We start from the raw sequence: 25,487 nt of genomic DNA, 5'->3' as shown, positions 1-25,487 counted from the left end.
GACTTAAGGTTGGCCCATTCTGGGCGGGAACCCCTTTTGGTGTTTTAAGCCTCATGTTACACTTTAGCTATTGAAAAATAGCAGATCTACAAGCTCATAGGCACTCGGTGCTTGTAGATCTGCTATTTTTGGAGAAAAAATAAATCGAGAAAATGTGGTGCAAATCTTTGAATATATATCCTTTCAGAGCGAATGTTTTTAACTCATATCTTTGCTTCTGGGGGGGGGGGGGGGGGGGGTTCAGATGTTCAGATGGGGGGTTGGTTGGTGGCCGACTACATAGCCTATAGATTTTAACTGAACATCTATAGCAATCATTACTATCATTGCAATGTAAAGCTTTACACTTTTTGGTTTACAATAAATACTTTTGTTTCGTCCAAAAATCCATCTTTTAAATCTGTGGTTCCCAAAGTGGGGTCCGGGGACCCCCAGGGGTCCTTGGGGGAGTTCCAGGGGGTCCCCAGCTAAATGATAGTTAGGAACCAAATGGAACCCTTATGGGTCTGTAACTCTGAGAGTGTAACACATGGAACTAAATGGTACTCTCTAATTGTGCAAAGCAACTCGACACATCATCAAATTTGTACACTCTCAGAGTTAAATTAACATTGATTTTACAATATAAATTGGGGGTCCCAGAGAGAGAAACCCCATTAAACGGGGGTCCGTAGACTAATGCATGTCAAACTGGGGGTCCTTGACATTAAACGGGTTGCGAATAAAATCTCTTATGGGGTCCCTGGCATATCTTTTAAATAATCTTCTCTTATGGGGGTCCCTGGCATATCTTTTCAAATGGGGGTCCACGGGAAAGAATTGTGTCAATTTGAGGACATGAATAAGTTTGGGAACCACTGTTTTATACATATATTATGAAGTACAGATTGTGCTTAAAGCAGTGCCATTGTAGCGCTGAACTGTATACGGCAACATAGAAAGGTGAAATAGTTTGACTCAACACAGTGATTGGCATAATATGCATTATGTATATCATAATATATGGTATACATTATATAATTATAATATAATATGTGACCAGATTTGACTGAGAGCCTGCTGCCATCGCGCAAACTCCAGCTTTTCACCAATGGAGAAAAGCTTAAAAGAGTTAATAGCACAGGCAGACTCTTCACATACTAGAGCATGTCTGAAATAAGTGTCAGAGCTGAAATAGACATGTAAATATGAAAGGGCGCGCCTCCGCGTCTTGGCCGACGTCTCCACGTACTGGACGCCCCATTCGGCGGCTCGGCTCGTCACCTCGTCGGCCGACACCTGGCGCCGATCCTCCAGGTCCGACTTGTTCCCCACGAGCAGGAGAGGAATTCCCTCCTCCTCCCCCTTCACACGCAGGATCTGCTCCCTGAGACGCACGCGCACGCACACACACACACACACGCACACGCACACGCACACGCACACGCACACGCACACGCACACGCACACGCACACGCACACGCACACGCACACGCACACGCACACGCACACGCACACACACACACACACACACACACACACACACACACACTTAACATATTTATTTGTATTCACATTTTACAAGAAACTTCTTCAACACAAACAGTAGTGGATGCGCAAACTTGAGAAAACTCTATAACAAGTGCTTCAGATACAGATCACGGGTACAGAAAGCATCGCCTTCTCCATATATGGCGACTGCCAAATATTGCAGACACTGAACAGAATTTTGCCGATGCCTTAGCTCTCGGCTTGGGCATGCCTGCAATCTGCAGGCCCCTCACGACTGATTTGTGGACATTACCGAGGCTTCCAAATATGAACACAAGTAGTTTACATCTGTAGCCAAGCTGCATAATAGCATCCTTAATACGCTGGTACTTAAGCACCTTGGTAAGGAATGCCTCTTCCATACTGTGGTCAAATGTACATGCCACTTCCAAAATGGTCACTTCTCTACTGTCCTCATCAACAACAACAATATCTGGTGTATTAGCTGTGACATCTGAAAAAGCATCATTTTCATTATTGTGCATGAACATGGCAGTTGAGACACGTGAGTGCTTATACATTTTGGCAGATGATGAAACATATGAACTTATGTCCTTAGCTAATAGGTCAACAATTCTGTCGTGCCGAGCAATGTACATCCCCTTATATACATAGCAGCCATTAAGAATATGTGACAGTGTTTCTGTAAGTGGAGTGTGGTCATGGTGCAGACAATGAGGAGGAAACGTGTTAGGGTACCACAGAGAGAGATTGAGTCTGGTTGGAAGGACCTGTAATCTGGCTTTGACTGTAAAGGTGACTATGTCCTCATCGACTGCATAATTCTTGAATATTGTATGAGATACGGTGTGGTCTGCATCGGGAAGGCAAGCTAGCTTCCCCTGTAGTTTTAAACCAGTCCAGTGTTGTTGTTGTTTTTGCTGTTGTAGCATTATAAGGTACCTCCGTGCATTGACTGGTGATACATGGTGTTCCGTATCAATTACAGTATACAGTACTGCTTACTGAGATCGAACAGCTGGTAATAATGTCCTCAGAAACTGCTACAGATTGAGAGTCAGGTCGAACCCAGCACAGAGATACTCCAGTTCTCACACAGAGGTCATTGAGGTCAGGCCAATCTGACGACACCCCAAACCCAGTAGCATGTGAGTCCATTTTAAGGTTGGGCCCCAGGAAACTTGGCTCGCCCTCTGCTGCCAGGACGGCACTTCACGCCGTTTCATATCTAGAAACAGAGAAGATCTAGAAAGTTCCCTGACAGTCGTGTCATCACTGTTTAGCATGTTTATCAAGTGAGCCAGCCTTGTGGCGTTATATATCCACTCCACGTTCGGCACGCCAAACCCAACGTCCTGTTTGGACTGGAAAATAATGTCTCTGGTGGTGTGGGTGTTGAGCCCGAACCACTTCCTCACAGAGTGAACTACACTGTCATTTAGATCACTAAGTGTTTTACATGCCAGATGAACGTTGGAGAAGAGGTGTTGTACTCTAGTCAGGGCAACCTGCCTGATAGCCTCCAACTTCATCAGCAGTGGTAGTGGTGAAGCGTCAATCAGGTTCAGCCTAGCTGTAAACTCAGATGTAATGTACTCAACCTGTTCTTTCCATTCCCCTGCAATATTAAATCTATGCCCTAGGTAGTTGTATGACTCATGTAGGTCATACACACGTATGGGCTGTGAGTTGATGGTGAACTCAGGGGTTTTGTCAGCCTTAGACTTATACCAGCGGTTGCCACCACTAGGCCTCTGGTAGAGAACAGCACACTTAGTGTGTTTTGCCTCTAGACCGGACCAGTCCAGAAATCTATCTGTTCTAGCGAGCATGTTTTTAATAACACTCTCTTCCCGAGAGGCTAACTGTACGTCGTCCTCATAACCCTGGATGGGGTTTGGGGACAGCACATTGTGTGGGGCACAGTCACACAACCACTTAATCCACCCATTGATGGCAAGAACAAAGTTAATGGCACTCCATGGGCAGCCTGTTGTAATGCCTACTTGGAGAGGTTTTGGTCTGTCAGCTGTTTCCCACAGATGACTTGTATGAATGATGTTTCATACACATCCCTAATAATGTCAATAAATACCCCAGGTAGATGTATTGATTCTAAGGCATTAATCATTACATTATGGGTCAGAGAACCAAAAGCATCACGGAAATCCAGGAATACAGAGTATAATTTACAGGATTCATGTTTAAAATCATCGATCCCAGTTTTAAGACAGAAAACATGTTCATTCATCCCCTGTCTATTTATGTATGCTTTCTGCTTAGGTGACAAGATGCCATTGGGTACATCCCCACTGGTCTTTGGAAGCGGGCTCGGGCGGGGAAAAATAGTGCGTGGCCCTAGTGCACTGGATGAACGAGTATTTAGAGCCCTTTGGATTGGGTAGCACTCCGGCGCGGCGCTGTGACGTCATATACCCAGAAATACGCACTGCTCAGTGTCTACACTCCCAATTGGGATTCACCTATTGTCTGTCAGCCAGGGAAGCACACGAGACAGGATACATTTCATGAACACTTTATAGATGGTGGGGAGGAGGGAAATGTCTCTCCATGTAGATGGATCATCAGGTACATTGTCTTTTTTTGGGATACGGTGAATCATGGCTCCTTTCCAGGATTCGGGCACTCTCTTATTGTCCAGGCAGACATTAAAGATTGATGTTAATTTCTCACATGACTGTGCAGTCTTAAGACTTTCATAGGTTACCCCATCTATGCCACTAGCCCTGTCATTTGGTAGGCTGTGCAAAACAGACCCTACTTCATCAGGTGTAAAGTGGGAGGTGATGGGAAAGGCAGCGGGCCGTACTGGTTGTAGGCTATTTTCCCACGGTGGTAATGGGAGTGGATCACTGATCATTGTCTGGCTGCGACATTTATTTTCATAGTGGTTTTTAACCATCGTGGCGTCACTGGGGCAGGGAGGCGGGTCGGGGTACTCGCTGTCATTTAGAATGATCTGAATCGCTTTCGATCGTCTGTGCTGCCACAAGAAGGAAAGTTTGTTCCTACTCACACGTTTGTGGCGCACCCGGGTTGTACTGGAGCTGAGCTGGGGCTGAATTATGTCACGTACGTAACACAATTTCCCCTCGATCCATTCCGCAGCGGTAGATTGACTCAGAGCCTCGGGGAGGGGGCGGCTGAGAGGAAACTTTTTCAGGATCCGCATCACACACACACACACACACACACACACACACACACACACACACACACACACAGTCAGTTTGTGGGAGGGGAGATAAAAACGGAATAGTAAAGGAGACGAGGCTGGCAGACATACAGCTTCATTCACTGTGGCTGGGCAGATACAATGTATCCACTCAAAGCACAGAAACATCAACGGACAGTGAAAAGGTTAATAATGTAGTAGTAGTAGGTGAGAACATTAGATTGGATGAGGCCAAACCAGCCTCAAATAGGAAGGTCACGCTAATGAGACTAGGTGGGTGGTGTGGGGCGGCGCTAGAACATGACACAGAACTAATATATTTTATGATGAATGACGGCACCGCTCACAGGGTCTGGTCACTAGATGTCCAAAGGGCCAAAGGAAAACTAGATGTCCAAAAGAGCTAATCAGATGACTGGAGGAGGGCGTTTGTTGGTGTCCTACCTGTGACGTTGATAGGGACAATGTCTGTGGGCACGTTCTTGGCCACCTGCCTCATCTTCTCCTCCGGGGTGGGCAGGGGGGGCGGGGCCTTTTTCCACGCCGCCTGTCCGTCAGGCACGTCCACGCCGTCCTCCTCCTCGTCGTCCCCGCGGGGGGGTCTGGGGCCTCATGGAGAGCAGGGACGACGAAGCCGTGGACTGCATGGGGGGAGAGAGAGACAGAGAGAGGAGGTTAAAATGAGAGAGCCTGATTTAACCTTGTTGATCAACTGTCTTTGAGATTGGGCTTCAGGCTACACACCTGAGCCTCTGAGGAGAGGACAGGTTTGTGTGTGTGTGTGTGTGTGTGTGTGTGTGTGTGTGTGTGTGTGTGAGTGAGCGAGCGTTGCACATCTGTGGCTGCTCTCTGTTTACTACTAATCTTCTTCAGAGCAGTTGAGCGCACCCAGAGACACACACTCATGGGTTATTATGTATCCAAAGGCTGTGACCTTTAGAAGCCGGGGGTGCAGTAAACATGTTCATGGTCAATCACACCCGAATGGTTGCATGTGCGCACGACACACGCGCGCACACGCACACGCGCGCTCACACACACACACACACACACACACACACACACACACACCCCCCCCCATGCAGGCGAGGAGGGGATCTGAATAGATTGTTGCTACAACGTGAATCCTTTTGGATTTACACTTTAAATACAATGTCCCCAAAGGGAATGAACGAGGACTTCCCCATCAGCCATTTTTTTAAATAATTTCTTTATCGTATGCTGTATATATTTGAATTGTTGCCTAAGTAATAATACCTGATTATGTGAATCACAGTCTTAGATTCTATAATAATCATGATGTCTGTCACATTTTACAATTTAGGCATTTAGCTGACTCTCTTAATCCAGAGTGACTTACATTAAGCAAGAACAAAAAAAGCATGGGAATACATCACATAAAAACATTTATCAAGAAACATGCGTAAGCTAAGAAAGTAACAGTGGAATATCTATATAATGAAACATTACATATAAACTATACATATCAGGGCTCGAGATTAACGGCGTCCCGACGTCCCGGGGACGGTAAAATATCTATATAATGAAACTATACATATAAACTATACATATATACTACTATGCTATACATATGTACTATGCCGTGCTATGACTACATACAATGCAATTATAGTGCTGTCTACATAACATGCTATAAGTCTGTATCAAAGACTGGGAGTGATGCTGCAGTTCTGACTGCAATGGGAAGTGCATTCCACGGGGCAGCCCGTGCCCTATACCCACACACACACACTGATTAAGGTAAGCTGTGTATGGTTAATTGCTTCTCTGTGGGTGGTAGGATCCTCCCCTATAAAGGGGAGACTGCAGGCAGAGCTAGTCAGTGATGCTCGGGCAGGCATCATGCTGACAGCCCAGTGAGAGAGCTGCTAGGGCCCAGTCCAGGGGCATAGCCTAGTGCAGTTTGGTTATTTTTCCATTGTCCTAAGTTTTGCATTAGGTATTCTTGAGTTCTTCATTTTGTACTTTTGGCCAGTATTGTTTTTGCAGTTTGATATTCTTTCATTGTGAATATCTGCACCGGAGCTGAAGTTGGGAGAAATAAAATCCACAAAAAGCATCGCTGACGTTTTTGGAGCCTTGGCCCTCGGGCAACTTCACAATGTCCTTTTGCTTATTCCACTGTTGTGGATTTGAGAAATGTGTATTTGTACTGTATTTAATGATATTTTATTAATTGATCTAATGACCATGTTGTGTTGGTTCCACCCACTGACTACTAACGTGAGTACAGCATCTTGCAATGGGTCTGGTCCACAAGATTCGATACACCACTAGGATACCCATGTACCTGTCTAAATACTTCCTTAATGTAAACGAAGTCCACACCCACAACACCAGAGGGAGTGCAACAAACCATGTACAACCCAGATTCGGCACAAACAAGGGACTAAATTCTTTTCGCTCCTATGCCACCAAAATGTGAAACGCCCTACCAACAGTCATTAAGACATGTGAATCCCTTGACTCCTTCAAAACCGCTCTCAAAGGGCACCTACGGATGGCTGCAATTCGAAACTGGCCTCTGTAAAATCTGAATCCCCCTACCCCCCCCCCCTTTCTCCTCACTGTATATGTATCTTTTCCCTTTTGCTTCCTATATGATGAATTCCTGTTCTGTTCTTTAACTACATAGAAATGTCTATTTGTATGTCTCTAAATGTTTTGATGAATTGAACAATGTGGACCCTGTTGTAAACAAGTGTAATGCTTAATTGGGTCGTCCACTCACAGTTAACAGTCTTTGTATTGAGTTTGTACTTGAAATGTACTGTAATTCTACAAACTGTTAATAAATATTTCAATCAATCAATCAAACCCGTGGCCGTGGGTGTCTATTTAAGTGGGTGGATCACTGACATCTTGAGTTTGACCAGATGAAGAGCCTAACCCTCTAGGTGGCGCTGTCCTACAGGAGGACAGTTATTAAACAATGTTTTTGAGTGTAAAATCAGCCATTACGACGGCATCAAGGCCCGCCAAAATACATTTTAGTCGACTAAATCAACCATAGATTTAGTCGACTGAAATCTTATGACATTTAGTCGACTAAAACTAGACTTAACACCAAGACATTCCGGGTCGACTAAAATGTGACTAAAAACTAAACGAAAACTATACATTCGAGAGACAAAAAACGTCTAAAACTAAAAATCCTTTAACCCATTTTGGGGCGGGAACCCCTTTTGGCGTTAGCATTATGTTATGCTTTAGCTATTGAAAAATAGCAGATCTACAAGCTCATAGCGCGCCACCGAGTGGCGCGCTATGAGCTTGTAGGTCTGCTATTTTTGAAAAAAATCGAAGAACGACTGACATAGAAACATAACTTTTTCAGAAAACTGTCAGGATGTAGACGACGTTTTTAGAATCTGATCTCAGGTCAAAACGGGTTAACCCATTTTTTGACCCACATTTGGTGTTAGCATCATGTCGTGCTTTAGCTATTGAAAAATAGCAGATCTACAAACTCATAGCGCGACACCGAGTGGCGCACTACGAGCTTGTAGGTCTGCTATTTTTTAAAAATCGAAGACACTTTTAGAATCTGATCTCAGGTCAGAATGGGTTAATAATGAAACTGTCAGGATGTAGAAGACATATTTTAGAATCTGATCTCAGGTCAGAATGGGTTAATTTTCCTGCGACCAAAACCAACCGACGGCGTCTGTCTCCCTCTCTCTCACCTGCATGAGCACGGCGAGCGGCGGTGGTGAGGTGACCACCGGAGCTGAAATAACGTTGAGCGGTGGTGAGTAAAAACAGAGAGAAGGGCTGGAGCGGTGGCGGTGGTTTTCTCTTCACCGCGGCTCAGTGACGTCATGTTGTAGTTCGTGGTCACCTCACCACCGAAAACCCAGACTATGTATGAGCCTTAACACTCACCCAGACAGCCCCCCCCCCCCCCCCCACCATGGTGTAGAGTCTAACACTCACCCAGACAGGCCCCCCCCCCACCATGGCGTAGAGTCCGGGGGTGACGCAGTCGGCTCCCGGGCGGCACCAGTTCTTGAAGATGATCCAGTCGTGGTGGTGGAACGCCATCTGCTCCACGGCGATGCCCACCATGCGCCCGGCGATGGTGCCCACCGCCATGCTGGGGATGAACAGGCCCGACGGGATCTGGGGGAGGGGGAGGGGCACATGGGGGAGGGGGAGACATGTGAGACATGAGACTGAACAATTAACCCATTCTGACCTGAGATCAGATTCATAGAGGTTTCCACTGGACACACACTGACTGTCTGACTAAAATTTATTTACGGCTGTTATCAAAGCAGACCTGGGCTTCCATAACACCTCAACAGTGCCACAGGCTGATCACCTCCATGCCACGCCCCATTGATTGATTGATTGATTGATTGATTGAAATATTTATTAACAGTTTGTAGAATTACAGTACATTTCAAGCACAAACTCAATACAAAGACTGTTAACTGTGAGTGGACGACCCAATTAAGCATTACACTAATACAACAGGGTCCATGTTCAATTCATCAAAACATTTAGAGACGTACAAATAGACACTTCTATATAGTTAAAGAACAGAACAGGAATTCATCATAAAGGAAGCAAAAAGGGAAAAGAAACAGAATATACAGTGAGGGGAAAAAGGGGGGGGGGGGTGAAAATGTGTGAAATAATGTGTTCAAAAGTAGCCCAGACCAAGTAGTAACTGCATACATTAATATACTTTTCAGATGGTCGACATTTCTCGTTTTAAAAAGATCATTTTTTTAGTGGTCTCGTAAAATATTCTAATTCATTGAGATGAATGATGATGATTTTATTTTCATGAGCTGTACTCTGTAGCTCATCAAGATTAAAACAAAAAAATGTTTTAAATACTTCACTTTATGAGTTGAGAATAATGGAATGGAAGTTTCACTTTTTTAATTATATTACAGGTGAAAATGAACTTTTACAAAATATTCTAATTCATTGAGATGGAGCTGTAGAAACAGTTTAGAAGCCTTTTTTCTTTTTAAATGGGCTTAGTTATTTAACCCTAATTTAACCGCAGGAACCCCTTTTGGTGTTTTAAATATTATTATTGTAAATATGTTATTATTTAGCTATTGAAAAATAGCAGATCTACAAGCTCATAGCACGCCACCGAGTGGCGCGCTATGAACTTTCAAAAATAGTGAAGAATATTTGTTTTTAATTTTGAGGTCTAATTCTGAGGCCTAAATGGGGTTTAAGAGACGGTATACCTTCATGCCGAACGTGAATAATAATAATAATAATAAAATAATATTTATTATTAATATACCTTCATGCCGAACGTGAATAATAATAATAATAATAATATAATAATATTATTATTATTAATATACCTTCATGCCGAACGTGAAGATGGTGATGACGATCTTGAAGACCAGCGCCAGCGCCAGCTGCCAGAGGGCGCTGTAGACCCCGGGGCCCGCGGGCCTGTCGGGGATGTCGTCCACGGGCCGCGACATGTTGGGGTTGTTGACGTAGTCGCACAGCTGCGAGGACTCCAGGGCGCCGCAGTCGTTGAACAGCTCCGAGATCAGCTCCGACGTGCTGCGCCGCGTGTACGGGTTAGGGAACGCCACCAGGGCCGTGATGCAAGTCACCGCCATCACCTCCAGAACCGGGTACCTGGGGGAGGGAGCAGGGTTTAGTGTCACCTCCAGAACCACCTCCAGAACCGGGTACCTGGGGGAGGGAACAGGGTTTAGTGTACCTCCAGAACCACCTCCAGAACCGGGTACCTGGGGGAGGGAACAGGGTTTAGTGTACCTCCAGAACCACCTCCAGAACCGGGTACCTGGGGGAGGGAACAGGGTTTAGTGTACCTCCAGAACCACCTCCAGAACCGGGTACCTGGTGGTTGCGGACCAAATACATATAACAAAGATTTGAGGCACAGTTTCACGACTTTAAAAAAATAGCTTGTAGATCTGCTATTTTTCAACAGTTAAAGTATAACATAATGCTTGGAACACCAAAAGGGGTTCCTGTTTTGAACAGGTTAACGGTGGTTACCTGCCCAGCTGGGTGGTCTTAGAGGTGGTCTTAGAGGTGGTCTTAGAGGTGGGTTTAGAGGTGGTCTTAGAGGTGGTCTTAGAGGCGGTCTTAGAGGTGGTCTTAGAGGTGGTCTTAGAGGTGGGTTTAGAGGTGGTCTTAGAGGCGGTCTTAGAGGTTCCTACCTGCCCAGCTGGGTGGTCTTAGAGGTGGTCTTAGAGGCGGTCTTAGAGGCGGTCTTAGAGGCGGTCTTAGAGGCGGTCTTAGAGGCGGTCTTAGAGGTGGGTTTAGAGGTGGTCTTAGAGGTGGTCTTAGAGGTGGTCTTAGAGGTTCCTACCTGCCCAGCTGGGTGGTCTTGCGCCGTCGGCACCAGGCGATGTTGGCGCGGATGAAGAGGGTCCCCCACAGCCCGCCGAACACGCCCAGCAGGATGAACGGAACCAGCTCTGCCATGTACCTGTTTATATTGGACAGAACAATGTAACCATGTAAAGTCAATGTTAATTTAACTCTGAGAGGGTACAAATGGAACCGTTATTATTCCTACCAGGGCGTGTGGTACTCCACGTAGAACAGCACCAGACGGGTTGATGGAGCGCAGGGTGAACGCCGCCACCAGGGCGGCGAAGAAGGACCGCCACAACGTCTTCAGAGGGAAGTAGTAGCTCACCTGAGGAGGAAAAGACAGGGTTTAATAATAATCTTTATTTAAGGATATTCATCTTCACAGTTTGACTCCATAAAACGCTTTACCCACATTTTAATCAAATATTCTACGCTGGCAAGATTGTTTTATTACCTTTGCAGCATACGCGGAAATAATTTGTGCTTTAGATCCGTGAAAATGTGGCCGTCAAACTGTTAAGAGGATGGACAACTACTAAGTAAGTAGTCCCACTGTTGATATGCTCTGTGTGGCCCTCAGGTTAATATCAGAGTTTAATTACTTCAGTCTAAATTAGTAGCTTAATGAATAGTATAAAATTGTTATTGACCTTTTTTTATGTCCGATGTATGTATATTTAGTTCATAGAGTAACTATAATTGAAGGCATTTGAAATTAAATTAAAATGTAACTTTTCAGGATTTGCTATGAAAGTAATATGCAATGTGGCCCTCCGGAGTGAGTGTGGAACTATAGTGGCCCTCCGGAGTGAGTGTGGAACTATAGTGGCCCTTCGGAGTGAGTGTGGAACTATAGTGGCCCTCTGGAGTGAGTGTGGAACTATAGTGGCCCTCTGGAGTGAGCGTGGAACTATAGTGGCCCTCTGGAGTGAGCGTGGAACTATAGTGGCCGTGATGTGACATTTTTCACAATCCTTATTGCTCTCTTTTGTAATATGACCAATGTTTTAAGTTACTTTTATAGGTATTACCCCAGATCTCCACACAATAATTAAGATATGGTAAAACCTGGAATAATACGGAATGTACAGTGCCCCTTGATTTAGAATTAGTTTTGATTTCCCCAGTATAGAGACAATTCTTGCCATCTTAGCTCGTACATATGAAATATGGGGTTTCCAGCTGATTTTGTGGTCTAGTATCACTCCAAGAAATGTTATTTGATAAACTCATTCTATATTTACAGTGAGTGTGGAACTATAGTGGCCCTCTGGAGTGAGTGTGGAACTATAGTGGCCCTCTGGAGTGAGTGTGGAACTATAGTGGCCCTCTGGAGTGAGCGTGGAACTATAGTGGCCCTCTGGAGTGAGTGTGGAACTATAGTGGCCCTCTGGAGTGAGTGTGGAACTATAGTGGCCCTCTGGAGTGAGTGTGGAACTATAGTGGCCCTCTGGAGTGAGCGTGGAACTATAGTGGCCCTCTGGAGTGAGTGTGGAACTATAGTGGCCCTCTGGAGTGAGTGTGGAACTATAGTGGCCCTCTGGAGTGCGTGTGGAATTTGTGATAATGGGTAGATCTCTCACCGTTTGGGGGTTAGCGGCCCCCAAACCAAAACTGCTCGAGCGAGGGAACCACGACGCAGTGGAACGAGGATCATCGTAAAGTCGTGTCGCTCGCCACCGCCACACAGAGAGAACGGGAGTGTGTGTGTGTGTGATAAAGCTAATCATTGAATGAGTATGTTTCTATACACGCATGTTGAACGATTATATGTCAATAAAGCTTATTTTGCGGTTGTGTGTGTGTGTGTGTGTGTGATTATACGTCAATAAATCATATTTTTGCATTTAGGACGACGCTGGTGCAGGTGTTGTGTCTGGAGGTAAGATTATTTATTTTACTTGTATTATTTACTTGTATTATTCTAAATACATTAGGCCTGTTGTAATTGGTGAGACTTGTTACATTCAAGTTGGCGTACTGTGTAAATGTATTTTTTTTGCACATCATATAAATAAATATATCTATTTATTTGATGTTTCTAGGTGCTGAGATCAGCCAGCCTCAACCCTCACCCCCCAGATCCAGTCCAGCAAGGCCTGGAAAAGCCAAAGGCAAAGGCAAGGGTAAGAGAAAATACATTTGTTTTGCTGTATTTCTAAAGCTTTTACACATCACATGTGACTTCATTCATCAGAATTGCCAGCATAAGAGCATCATTGCCATCTAGTGGTTGTTCATGGGACTACACGTTCGTTATGTTTGCCTAAATGTTTTCTGTGTGGATTTTGGAGTCATTTTCTTTTTTTTGAAGAACACTTCTATTTTGCCCATAAGGTATTTTCTATCATAGTGACAGAGACATACCATATATCAAATGAAAGCTGTAACGCTCTACTTTCACCAGGAACAGAGATAGAATCTCTATCATCTTTAGTTTTCAAGATGTGGCCATTTGAATGAGTCTATCACTTTTCAGTCTACCACTGTTCAGACTTCACATGCTAGAAACATAATTTTTTTTTCTGGATAAAGAGGAAATGCTCCTCGTTCAATTGGTATATTCCGTGAGATGTTCACATCATTAGAAAAATATGATATGGGTATATAAATGTGACTGGTCAAAAACGAGAGTCTGAACAGTGGTAGACTGAAAAGTGATAGACTCATTCAAATGGCCACATCTTGAAAACTAAAGATGATAGAGATTCTATCTCTGTTCCTGGTGAAAGTAGAGCGTTACAGCTTTCATTTGATATATGGTATGTCTCTGTCACTATGATAGAAAATACCTTATGGGCAAAATAGAAGTGTTCTTCAAAAAAAAGAAAATGACTCCAAAATAATTTTTACAGAGGCATGTTTGGGGTGAAACTGAGCAAGGTATAAAACTGCCTCTATCTACAGAATGCAACATGCTAGAAACATAAAATTTTTTTCTGGATAAAGAGGAAATGCTCCTCGTTCAATTGGTATATTCCGTGAGATGTTCACATCATTAGAAAAATATAATATGGGTATATAAATGTGACTGGTCAAAAACGAGAGTCTGAACAGTGGTAGACTGAAAAGTGATAGACTCATTCAAATGGCCACATCTTGAAAACTAAAGATGATAGAGATTCTATCTCTGTTCCTGGTGAAAGTAGAGCGTTACAGCTTTCATTTGATATATGGTATGTCTCTGTCACTATGATAGAAAATACCTTATGGGCAAAATAGAAGTGTTCTTCAAAAAAAAGAAAATTACTCCAAAATCATTTTTACAGAGGCATGTTTGGGGTGAAACTGAGCAAGGTATAAAACTGCCTCTATCTACAGAATGCAACATGCTAGAAACATAATCTTTTTTTCTGGATAAAGAGGAAATGCTCCTCGTTCAATTGGTATATTCCGTGAGATGTTCACATCATTAGAAAAATATGATATGGGTATATAAATGTGACTGGTCAAAAACGAGAGTCTGAACAGTGGTAGACTGAAAAGTGATAGACTCATTCAAATGGCCACATCTTGAAAACTAAAGATGATAGAGATTCTATCTCTGTTCCTGGTGAAAGTAGAGCGTTACAGCTTTCATTTGATATATGGTATGTCTCTGTCACTATGATAGAAAATACCTTATGGGCAAAATAGAAGTGTTCTTCAAAAAAAAGAAAATTACTCCAAAATCATTTTTACAGAGGCATGTTTGGGGTGAAACTGAGCAAGGTATAAAACTGCCTCTATCTACAGAATGCAACATGCTAGAAACATAATTTTTTTTTCTGGATAAAGAGGAAATGCTCCTCGTTCAATTGGTATATTCCGTGAGATGTTCACATCATTAGAAAAATATGATATGGGTATATAAATGTGACTGGTCAAAAACGAGAGTCTGAACAGTGGTAGACTGAAAAGTGATAGACTCATTCAAATGGCCACATCTTGAAAACTAAAGATGATAGAGATTCTATCTCTGTTCCTGGTGAAAGTAGAGCGTTACAGCTTTCATTTGATATATGGTATGTCTCTGTCACTATGATAGAAAATACCTTATGGGCAAAATAGAAGTGTTCTTCAAAAAAAAGAAAATGACTCCAAAATCATTTTTACAGAGGCATGTTTGGGGTGAAACTGAGCAAGGTATAAAACTGCCTCTATCTACAGAATGCAACATGCTAGAAACATAAATTTTTTTTCTGGATAAAGAGGAAATGCTCCTCGTTCAATTGGTATATTCCGTGAGATGTTCACATCATTAGAAAAATATGATATGGGTATATAAATGTGACTGGTCAAAAACGAGAGTCTGAACAGTGGTAGACTGAAAAGTGATAGACTCATTCAAATGGCCACATCTTGAAAACTAAAGATGATAGAGATTCTATCTCTGTTCCTGGTGAAAGTAGAGCGTTACAGCTTTCATTTGATATATGGTATGTCTCTGTCACTATGATAGAAAATACCTTATGGGCAAAATAGAAGTGTTCTTCAAAAAAAAGAAAATGACTCCAAAATAATTTTTACAGAGGCATGTTTGGGGTGAAACTGAGCAAGGTATAAAACTGCCTCTATCTACAGAATGCAACATGCTAGAAACATAAATTTTTTTTCTGGATAAAGAGGAAATGCTCCTCGTTCAATTGGTATATTCCGTGAGATGTTCACATCATTAGAAAAATATGATATGGGTATATAAATGTGACTGGTCAAAAACGAGAGTCTGAACAGTGGTAGACTGAAAAGTGATAGACTCATTCAAATGGCCACATCTTGAAAACTAAAGATGATAGAGATTCTATCTCTGTTCCTGGTGAAAGTAGAGCGTTACAGCTTTCATTTGATATATGGTATGTCTCTGTCACTATGATAGAAAATACCTTATGGGCAAAATAGAAGTGTTCTTCAAAAAAAAGAAAATGACTCCAAAATAATTTTTACAGAGGCATGTTTGGGGTGAAACTGAGCAAGGTATAAAACTGCCTCTATCTACAGAATGCAACATGCTAGAAACATAAAAAAAATTTCTGGATAAAGAGGAAATGCTCCTCGTTCAATTGGTATATTCCGTGAGATGTTCACATCATTAGAAAAATATAATATGGGTATATAAATGTGACTGGTCAAAAACGAGAGTCTGAACAGTGGTAGACTGAAAAGTGATAGACTCATTCAAATGGCCACATCTTGAAAACTAAAGATGATAGAGATTCTATCTCTGTTCCTGGTGAAAGTAGAGCGTTACAGCTTTCATTTGATATATGGTATGTCTCTGTCACTATGATAGAAAATACCTTATGGGCAAAATAGAAGTGTTCTTCAAAAAAAAGAAAATGACTCCAAAATAATTTTTACAGAGGCATGTTTGGGGTGAAACTGAGCAAGGTATAAAACTGCCTCTATCTACAGAATGCAACATGCTAGAAACATAAAATTTTTTTCTGGATAAAGAGGAAATGCTCCTCGTTCAATTGGTATATTCCGTGAGATGTTCACATCATTAGAAAAATATAATATGGGTATATAAATGTGACTGGTCAAAAACGAGAGTCTGAACAGTGGTAGACTGAAAAGTGATAGACTCATTCAAATGGCCACATCTTGAAAACTAAAGATGATAGAGATTCTATCTCTGTTCCTGGTGAAAGTAGAGCGTTACAGCTTTCATTTGATATATGGTATGTCTCTGTCACTATGATAGAAAATACCTTATGGGCAAAATAGAAGTGTTCTTCAAAAAAAAGAAAATTACTCCAAAATCATTTTTACAGAGGCATGTTTGGGGTGAAACTGAGCAAGGTATAAAACTGCCTCTATCTACAGAATGCAACATGCTAGAAACATAATCTTTTTTTCTGGATAAAGAGGAAATGCTCCTCGTTCAATTGGTATATTCCGTGAGATGTTCACATCATTAGAAAAATATGATATGGGTATATAAATGTGACTGGTCAAAAACGAGAGTCTGAACAGTGGTAGACTGAAAAGTGATAGACTCATTCAAATGGCCACATCTTGAAAACTAAAGATGATAGAGATTCTATCTCTGTTCCTGGTGAAAGTAGAGCGTTACAGCTTTCATTTGATATATGGTATGTCTCTGTCACTATGATAGAAAATACCTTATGGGCAAAATAGAAGTGTTCTTCAAAAAAAAGAAAATTACTCCAAAATCATTTTTACAGAGGCATGTTTGGGGTGAAACTGAGCAAGGTATAAAACTGCCTCTATCTACAGAATGCAACATGCTAGAAACATAATTTTTTTTTCTGGATAAAGAGGAAATGCTCCTCGTTCAATTGGTATATTCCGTGAGATGTTCACATCATTAGAAAAATATGATATGGGTATATAAATGTGACTGGTCAAAAACGAGAGTCTGAACAGTGGTAGACTGAAAAGTGATAGACTCATTCAAATGGCCACATCTTGAAAACTAAAGATGATAGAGATTCTATCTCTGTTCCTGGTGAAAGTAGAGCGTTACAGCTTTCATTTGATATATGGTATGTCTCTGTCACTATGATAGAAAATACCTTATGGGCAAAATAGAAGTGTTCTTCAAAAAAAAGAAAATTACTCCAAAATCATTTTTACAGAGGCATGTTTGGGGTGAAACTGAGCAAGGTATAAAACTGCCTCTATCTACAGAATGCAACATGCTAGAAACATAATTTTTTTTTCTGGATAAAGAGGAAATATTCCTCGTTTAATTGGTATATTCCGTGAGATGTTCACATCATTAGAAAAATATGATATGGGTATATAAATGTGACTGGTCAAAAACGAGAGTCTGAACAGTGGTAGACTGAAAAGTGATAGACTCATTCAAATGGCCACATCTTGAAAACTAAAGATGATAGAGATTCTATCTCTGTTCCTGGTGAAAGTAGAGCGTTACAGCTTTCATTTGATATATGGTATGTCTCTGTCACTATGATAGAAAATACCTTATGGGCAAAATAGAAGTGTTCTTCAAAAAAAAGAAAATTACTCCAAAATCATTTTTACAGAGGCATGTTTGGGGTGAAACTGAGCAAGGTATAAAACTGCCTCTATCTACAGAATGCAACATGCTAGAAACATAATTTTTTTTTCTGGATAAAGAGGAAATGCTCCTCGTTCAATTGGTATATTCCGTGAGATGTTCACATCATTAGAAAAATATGATATGGGTATATAAATGTGACTGGTCAAAAACGAGAGTCTGAACAGTGGTAGACTGAAAAGTGATAGACTCATTCAAATGGCCACATCTTGAAAACTAAAGATGATAGAGATTCTATCTCTGTTCCTGGTGAAAGTAGAGCGTTACAGCTTTCATTTGATATATGGTATGTCTCTGTCACTATGATAGAAAATACGTTATGGGCAAAATAGAAGTGTTCTTCAAAAAAAAGAAAATTACTCCAAAATCATTTTTACAGAGCATTTTTGAAGAGCATGTTTGGGGTGAAACTGAGCAAGGTATAAAACTGCCTCTATCTACAGAATGCAACATGCTAGAAACATAATTTTTTTTTCTGGATAAAGAGGAAATGCTCCTCGTTCAATTGGTATATTCCGTGAGATGTTCACATCATTAGAAAAATATGATATGGGTATATAAATGTGACTGGTCAAAAACGAGAGTCTGAACAGTGGTAGACTGAAAAGTGATAGACTCATTCAAATGGCCACATCTTGAAAACTAAAGATGATAGAGATTCTATCTCTGTTCCTGGTGAAAGTAGAGCGTTACAGCTTTCATTTGATATATGGTATGTCTCTGTCACTATGATAGAAAATACGTTATGGGCAAAATAGAAGTGTTCTTCAAAAAAAAGAAAATTACTCCAAAATCATTTTTACAGAGGCATGTTTGGGGTGAAACTGAGCAAGGTATAAAACTGCCTCTATCTACAGAATGCAACATGCTAGAAACGTAATTCTTTTTTTCTGGATAAAGAGGAAATGCTCCTCGTTCAATTGGTATATTCCGTGAGATGTTCACATCATTAGAAAAATATGATATGGGTATATAAATGTGACTGGTCAAAAACGAGAGTCTGAACAGTGGTAGACTGAAAAGTGATAGACTCATTCAAATGGCCACATCTTGAAAACTAAAGATGATAGAGATTCTATCTCTGTTCCTGGTGAAAGTAGAGCGTTACAGCTTTCATTTGATATATGGTATGTCTCTGTCACTATGATAGAAAATACGTTATGGGCAAAATAGAAGTGTTCTTCAAAAAAAAGAAAATTACTCCAAAATCATTTTTACAGAGCATTTTTGAAGAGCATGTTTGGGGTGAAACTGAGCAAGGTATAAAACTGCCTCTATCTACAGAATGCAACATGCTAGAAACATAAATTTTTTTTCTGGATAAAGAGGAAATGCTCCTCGTTCAATTGGTATATTCCGTGAGATGTTCACATCATTAGAAAAATATAATATGGGTATATAAATGTGACTGGTCAAAAACGAGAGTCTGAACAGTGGTAGACTGAAAAGTGATAGACTCATTCAAATGGCCACATCTTGAAAACTAAAGATGATAGAGATTCTATCTCTGTTCCTGGTGAAAGTAGAGCGTTACAGCTTTCATTTGATATATGGTATGTCTCTGTCACTATGATAGAAAATACCTTATGGGCAAAATATAAGTGTTCTTCAAAAAAAAGAAAATGACTCCAAAATAATTTTTACAGAGGCATGTTTGGGGTGAAACTGAGCAAGGTATAAAACTGCCTCTATCTACAGAATGCAACATGCTAGAAACATAAAAAAAAATTCTGGATAAAGAGGAAATGCTCCTCGTTCAATTGGTATATTCCGTGAGATGTTCACATCATTAGAAAAATATGATATGGGTATATAAATGTGACGGGTCAAAAACGAGAGTCTGAACAGTGGTAGACTGAAAAGTGATAGACTCATTCAAATGGCCACATCTTGAAAACTAAAGATGATAGAGATTCTATCTCTGTTCCTGGTGAAAGTAGAGCGTTACAGCTTTCATTTGATATATGGTATGTCTCTGTCACTATGGTAGAAAATACGTTATGGGCAAAATAGAAGTGTTCTTCAAAAAAAAGAAAATGACTCCAAAATCATTTTTACAGAGGCATGTTTGGGGTGAAACTGAGCAAGGTATAAAACTGCCTCTATCTACAGAATGCAACATGCTAGAAACATAAATTTTTTTTCTGGATAAAGAGGAAATGCTCCTCGTTCAATTGGTATATTCCGTGAGATGTTCACATCATTAGAAAAATATGATATGGGTATATAAATGTGACTGGTCAAAAACGAGAGTCTGAACAGTGGTAGACTGAAAAGTGATAGACTCATTCAAATGGCCACATCTTGAAAACTAAAGATGATAGAGATTCTATCTCTGTTCCTGGTGAAAGTAGAGCGTTACAGCTTTCATTTGATATATGGTATGTCTCTGTCACTATGATAGAAAATACGTTATGGGCAAAATAGAAGTGTTCTTCAAAAAAAAGAAAATTACTCCAAAATCATTTTTACAGAGGCATGTTTGGGGTGAAACTGAGCAAGGTATAAAACTGCCTCTATCTACAGAATGCAACATGCTAGAAACGTAATTTTCTTTTTCTGGATAAAGAGGAAATGCTCCTCGTTCAATTGGTATATTCCGTGAGATGTTCACATCATTAGAAAAATATGATATGGGTATATAAATGTGACTGGTCAAAAACGAGAGTCTGAACAGTGGTAGACTGAAAAGTGATAGACTCATTCAAATGGCCACATCTTGAAAACTAAAGATGATAGAGATTCTATCTCTGTTCCTGGTGAAAGTAGAGCGTTACAGCTTTCATTTGATATATGGTATGTCTCTGTCACTATGATAGAAAATACGTTATGGGCAAAATAGAAGTGTTCTTCAAAAAAAAGAAAATTACTCCAAAATCATTTTTACAGAGCATTTTTGAAGAGCATGTTTGGGGTGAAACTGAGCAAGGTATAAAACTGCCTCTATCTACAGAATGCAACATGCTAGAAACATAAATTTTTTTTCTGGATAAAGAGGAAATGCTCCTCGTTCAATTGGTATATTCCGTGAGATGTTCACATCATTAGAAAAATATAATATGGGTATATAAATGTGACTGGTCAAAAACGAGAGTCTGAACAGTGGTAGACTGAAAAGTGATAGACTCATTCAAATGGCCACATCTTGAAAACTAAAGATGATAGAGATTCTATCTCTGTTCCTGGTGAAAGTAGAGCGTTACAGCTTTCATTTGATATATGGTATGTCTCTGTCACTATGATAGAAAATACCTTATGGGCAAAATATAAGTGTTCTTCAAAAAAAAGAAAATGACTCCAAAATAATTTTTACAGAGGCATGTTTGGGGTGAAACTGAGCAAGGTATAAAACTGCCTCTATCTACAGAATGCAACATGCTAGAAACATAAAAAAAAATTCTGGATAAAGAGGAAATGCTCCTCGTTCAATTGGTATATTCCGTGAGATGTTCACATCATTAGAAAAATATGATATGGGTATATAAATGTGACGGGTCAAAAACGAGAGTCTGAACAGTGGTAGACTGAAAAGTGATAGACTCATTCAAATGGCCACATCTTGAAAACTAAAGATGATAGAGATTCTATCTCTGTTCCTGGTGAAAGTAGAGCGTTACAGCTTTCATTTGATATATGGTATGTCTCTGTCACTATGGTAGAAAATACGTTATGGGCAAAATAGAAGTGTTCTTCAAAAAAAAGAAAATGACTCCAAAATCATTTTTACAGAGGCATGTTTGGGGTGAAACTGAGCAAGGTATAAAACTGCCTCTATCTACAGAATGCAACATGCTAGAAACATAAATTTTTTTTCTGGATAAAGAGGAAATGCTCCTCGTTCAATTGGTATATTCCGTGAGATGTTCACATCATTAGAAAAATATGATATGGGTATATAAATGTGACTGGTCAAAAACGAGAGTCTGAACAGTGGTAGACTGAAAAGTGATAGACTCATTCAAATGGCCACATCTTGAAAACTAAAGATGATAGAGATTCTATCTCTGTTCCTGGTGAAAGTAGAGCGTTACAGCTTTCATTTGATATATGGTATGTCTCTGTCACTATGATAGAAAATACGTTATGGGCAAAATAGAAGTGTTCTTCAAAAAAAAGAAAATTACTCCAAAATCATTTTTACAGAGCATTTTTGAAGAGCATGTTTGGGGTGAAACTGAGCAAGGTATAAAACTGCCTCTATCTACAGAATGCAACATGCTAGAAACATAAATTTTTTTTCTGGATAAAGAGGAAATGCTCCTCGTTCAATTGGTATATTCCGTGAGATGTTCACATCATTAGAAAAATATAATATGGGTATATAAATGTGACTGGTCAAAAACGAGAGTCTGAACAGTGGTAGACTGAAAAGTGATAGACTCATTCAAATGGCCACATCTTGAAAACTAAAGATGATAGAGATTCTATCTCTGTTCCTGGTGAAAGTAGAGCGTTACAGCTTTCATTTGATATATGGTATGTCTCTGTCACTATGATAGAAAATACCTTATGGGCAAAATATAAGTGTTCTTCAAAAAAAAGAAAATGACTCCAAAATAATTTTTACAGAGGCATGTTTGGGGTGAAACTGAGCAAGGTATAAAACTGCCTCTATCTACAGAATGCAACATGCTAGAAACATAAAAAAAAATTCTGGATAAAGAGGAAATGCTCCTCGTTCAATTGGTATATTCCGTGAGATGTTCACATCATTAGAAAAATATGATATGGGTATATAAATGTGACGGGTCAAAAACGAGAGTCTGAACAGTGGTAGACTGAAAAGTGATAGACTCATTCAAATGGCCACATCTTGAAAACTAAAGATGATAGAGATTCTATCTCTGTTCCTGGTGAAAGTAGAGCGTTACAGCTTTCATTTGATATATGGTATGTCTCTGTCACTATGGTAGAAAATACGTTATGGGCAAAATAGAAGTGTTCTTCAAAAAAAAGAAAATGACTCCAAAATCATTTTTACAGAGGCATGTTTGGGGTGAAACTGAGCAAGGTATAAAACTGCCTCTATCTACAGAATGCAACATGCTAGAAACATAAATTTTTTTTCTGGATAAAGAGGAAATGCTCCTCGTTCAATTGGTATATTCCGTGAGATGTTCACATCATTAGAAAAATATGATATGGGTATATAAATGTGACTGGTCAAAAACGAGAGTCTGAACAGTGGTAGACTGAAAAGTGATAGACTCATTCAAATGGCCACATCTTGAAAACTAAAGATGATAGAGATTCTATCTCTGTTCCTGGTGAAAGTAGAGCGTTACAGCTTTCATTTGATATATGGTATGTCTCTGTCACTATAATATAGAATATGTTATGGGCATAATAGAAGTGTGCTGCAAACAAATTAAACGAAATACCAAAGCATTTTCAGAGAGGCCTGTTTAGGGTGAAACCGAGCTGTATAAAACTGCCTGTATCTAAAGAACGCAACATGCTACAAACATAAAGAAAAAATCTGAGTAAAGAGGAAAGATTCCTCTTTCATTTGAGATGATATTGTCACATTATGAAATAATATGCAATGGGTCTTCAAAGTTCAATTTCCGGCAAATGAGAAGAATGACTGGGATAATTTAGGGCAGTCAAACTGTTTTAATTTGAACCCACCTCTTCCAGACTGAAGAGAACTCCTCCAATAGGAGCTCCGAACGCCACCGACACCCCAGCGGCCGCTGCTGCTGATAGGACCTGTTCAGAGACACATACAGCGGTTTAACGTTTTGGCTGCTTCTGATTGGACCTGGTCAGAGAAACATGCACCCTTAATGATAGGACCTGTTCAGAGACACATACAGCGGTTTAACGTTTTGGCTGCTTCTGATTGGACCTGGTCAGAGACACATACACCCTTAATGATTGGACCTGTTCAGAGACACATACACCCTTAATGATTGGACCTGGTCAGAGACACATACACCCTTAATGATTGGACCTGGTCAGAGACACATACACCCTTAATGATTGGACCTGGTCAGAGACACATACACCCTTAATGATTGGACCTGGTCAGAGACACATGCACCCTTAATGATTGGACCTGGTCAGAGACACATGCACCCTTAATGATTGGACCTGGTCAGAGACACATACACCCTTAATGATTGGACCTGGTCAGAGACACATACACCCTTAATGATTGGACCTGGTCAGAGACACATACACCCTTAATGATTGGACCTGGTCAGAGAAACATGCACCCTTAATGATTGGACCTGGTCAGAGACACATACACCCTTAATGATTGGACCTGGTCAGAGACACATACACCCTTAATGATTGGACCTGGTCAGAGAAACATACACCCTTAATGATTGGACCTGGTCAGAGACACATACACCGTTCATGTTTGGTTACAAAACTCGCCCGTAGACTTTTATTAATAATGTGCATTCCTCCATCTTCCATCACACCTATTTTACACATTTGCATAAAACGTAGTCAACGTACATTGACTACTGTTCTTCACTGAGGAAAGCTGAATCAAAACTGAGCTCATATATAGTTTATATGTATAGTTTAATTATATAGATATTCCACTGTTACGTTCTTAGCTTACGCATGTTTCATGATAAATGCTTTTTATGTGATTCCCATGCTTTTTTGTTCTTGCTTAAAGTTCCACTTCACCACTTTTCAACCTATCTTCATATAACAGGTCCTCACTAATAATCACGATAAAATGGCACGATTTCTTTCTACTCGTCGGTGTCTCATAGGAGGGCTGTGGGCAGTTTAGAAACCGTCTTCCAGTGACATCATCATTAGGCAGATTCTTTTTTTTTAAAGATTTGTTTACAAAAATGTTTAGATTTTCATTATCGTGAGAACGATGGCTTCCATTTTCGCATTGCAACTTTCCAGGACTAGAAAGCCTGCAGTTTTTATTAGCTTGTATTCCCCATCATTAATGTAAATCGCTCTGGATTAAGAGTCTCTGCTAAATGCCTAAATTGTATGATGACTAAAACTAAGGCTAAATATATTGACAATTTTGTCAACAAATACAAACAAGGCTAACGCCAGGGCTCCACTGGGCGCGCTGCGTCTCCGTCGCGTCCTGCTCGCGTCATGACAACGTCAACGTCACGCTAGAGGTGCTCCACTGCGGGCTTTTGAAAACTGCGCGTCAGCAACATTCTTTTATACATGACTGGACGCGTGCGTGCGTCAAAAAACGAACCGGGGCAATTTTTTAGTCACCGAACGCAGCACAACGCAACGCAATGCGGGCAGTGGAGCCACCCTCCATTGATTAAAAGGGAACATTCCCGACGCTGACGCTGATGCGACACAGAAGCGACGCAGACGCGCCCAGTGGAGCCCTGGCGTAAGATGTTAGGGAGGGACTAGTGGACAAGGGCTCCACTAAGGAGGGACTAGTGGACA

At 40.7% G+C, this 25,487-nt stretch overlaps 1 pseudogene across 1 annotated transcript in view; it reads right to left on the bottom strand.

Moving 5' to 3' along the window:
• Positions 1-239: 239 nt before the first annotated feature.
• The window catches only part of LOC310863930 (H(+)/Cl(-) exchange transporter 4-like), a 35,774-nt pseudogene continuing 10,526 nt past the window's right edge, over positions 240-25,487 (bottom strand). Inside the window, exons 8-15 of the transcript XR_014571061.1 lie at positions 23,709-23,789; positions 11,250-11,372; positions 11,040-11,159; positions 10,048-10,336; positions 8,645-8,830; positions 5,132-5,328; positions 4,529-4,666; positions 240-1,366 (exon numbers count right to left, since the gene is read on the bottom strand). The product of XR_014571061.1 is annotated as a H(+)/Cl(-) exchange transporter 4-like (transcript). The remainder of the gene's footprint in view (positions 1,367-4,528; positions 4,667-5,131; positions 5,329-8,644; positions 8,831-10,047; positions 10,337-11,039; positions 11,160-11,249; positions 11,373-23,708; positions 23,790-25,487) is intronic.

Source organism: Protomyctophum parallelum (genome assembly GCF_964188405.1).
Source record: "Protomyctophum parallelum genome assembly, chromosome: 9".
In the NCBI taxonomy this organism is placed as follows: Eukaryota; Metazoa; Chordata; class Actinopteri; order Myctophiformes; family Myctophidae; genus Protomyctophum; species Protomyctophum parallelum.
Note: the sequence above shows the minus strand (reverse complement) of the source record. Positions and strands in the feature narration are given on the sequence as shown.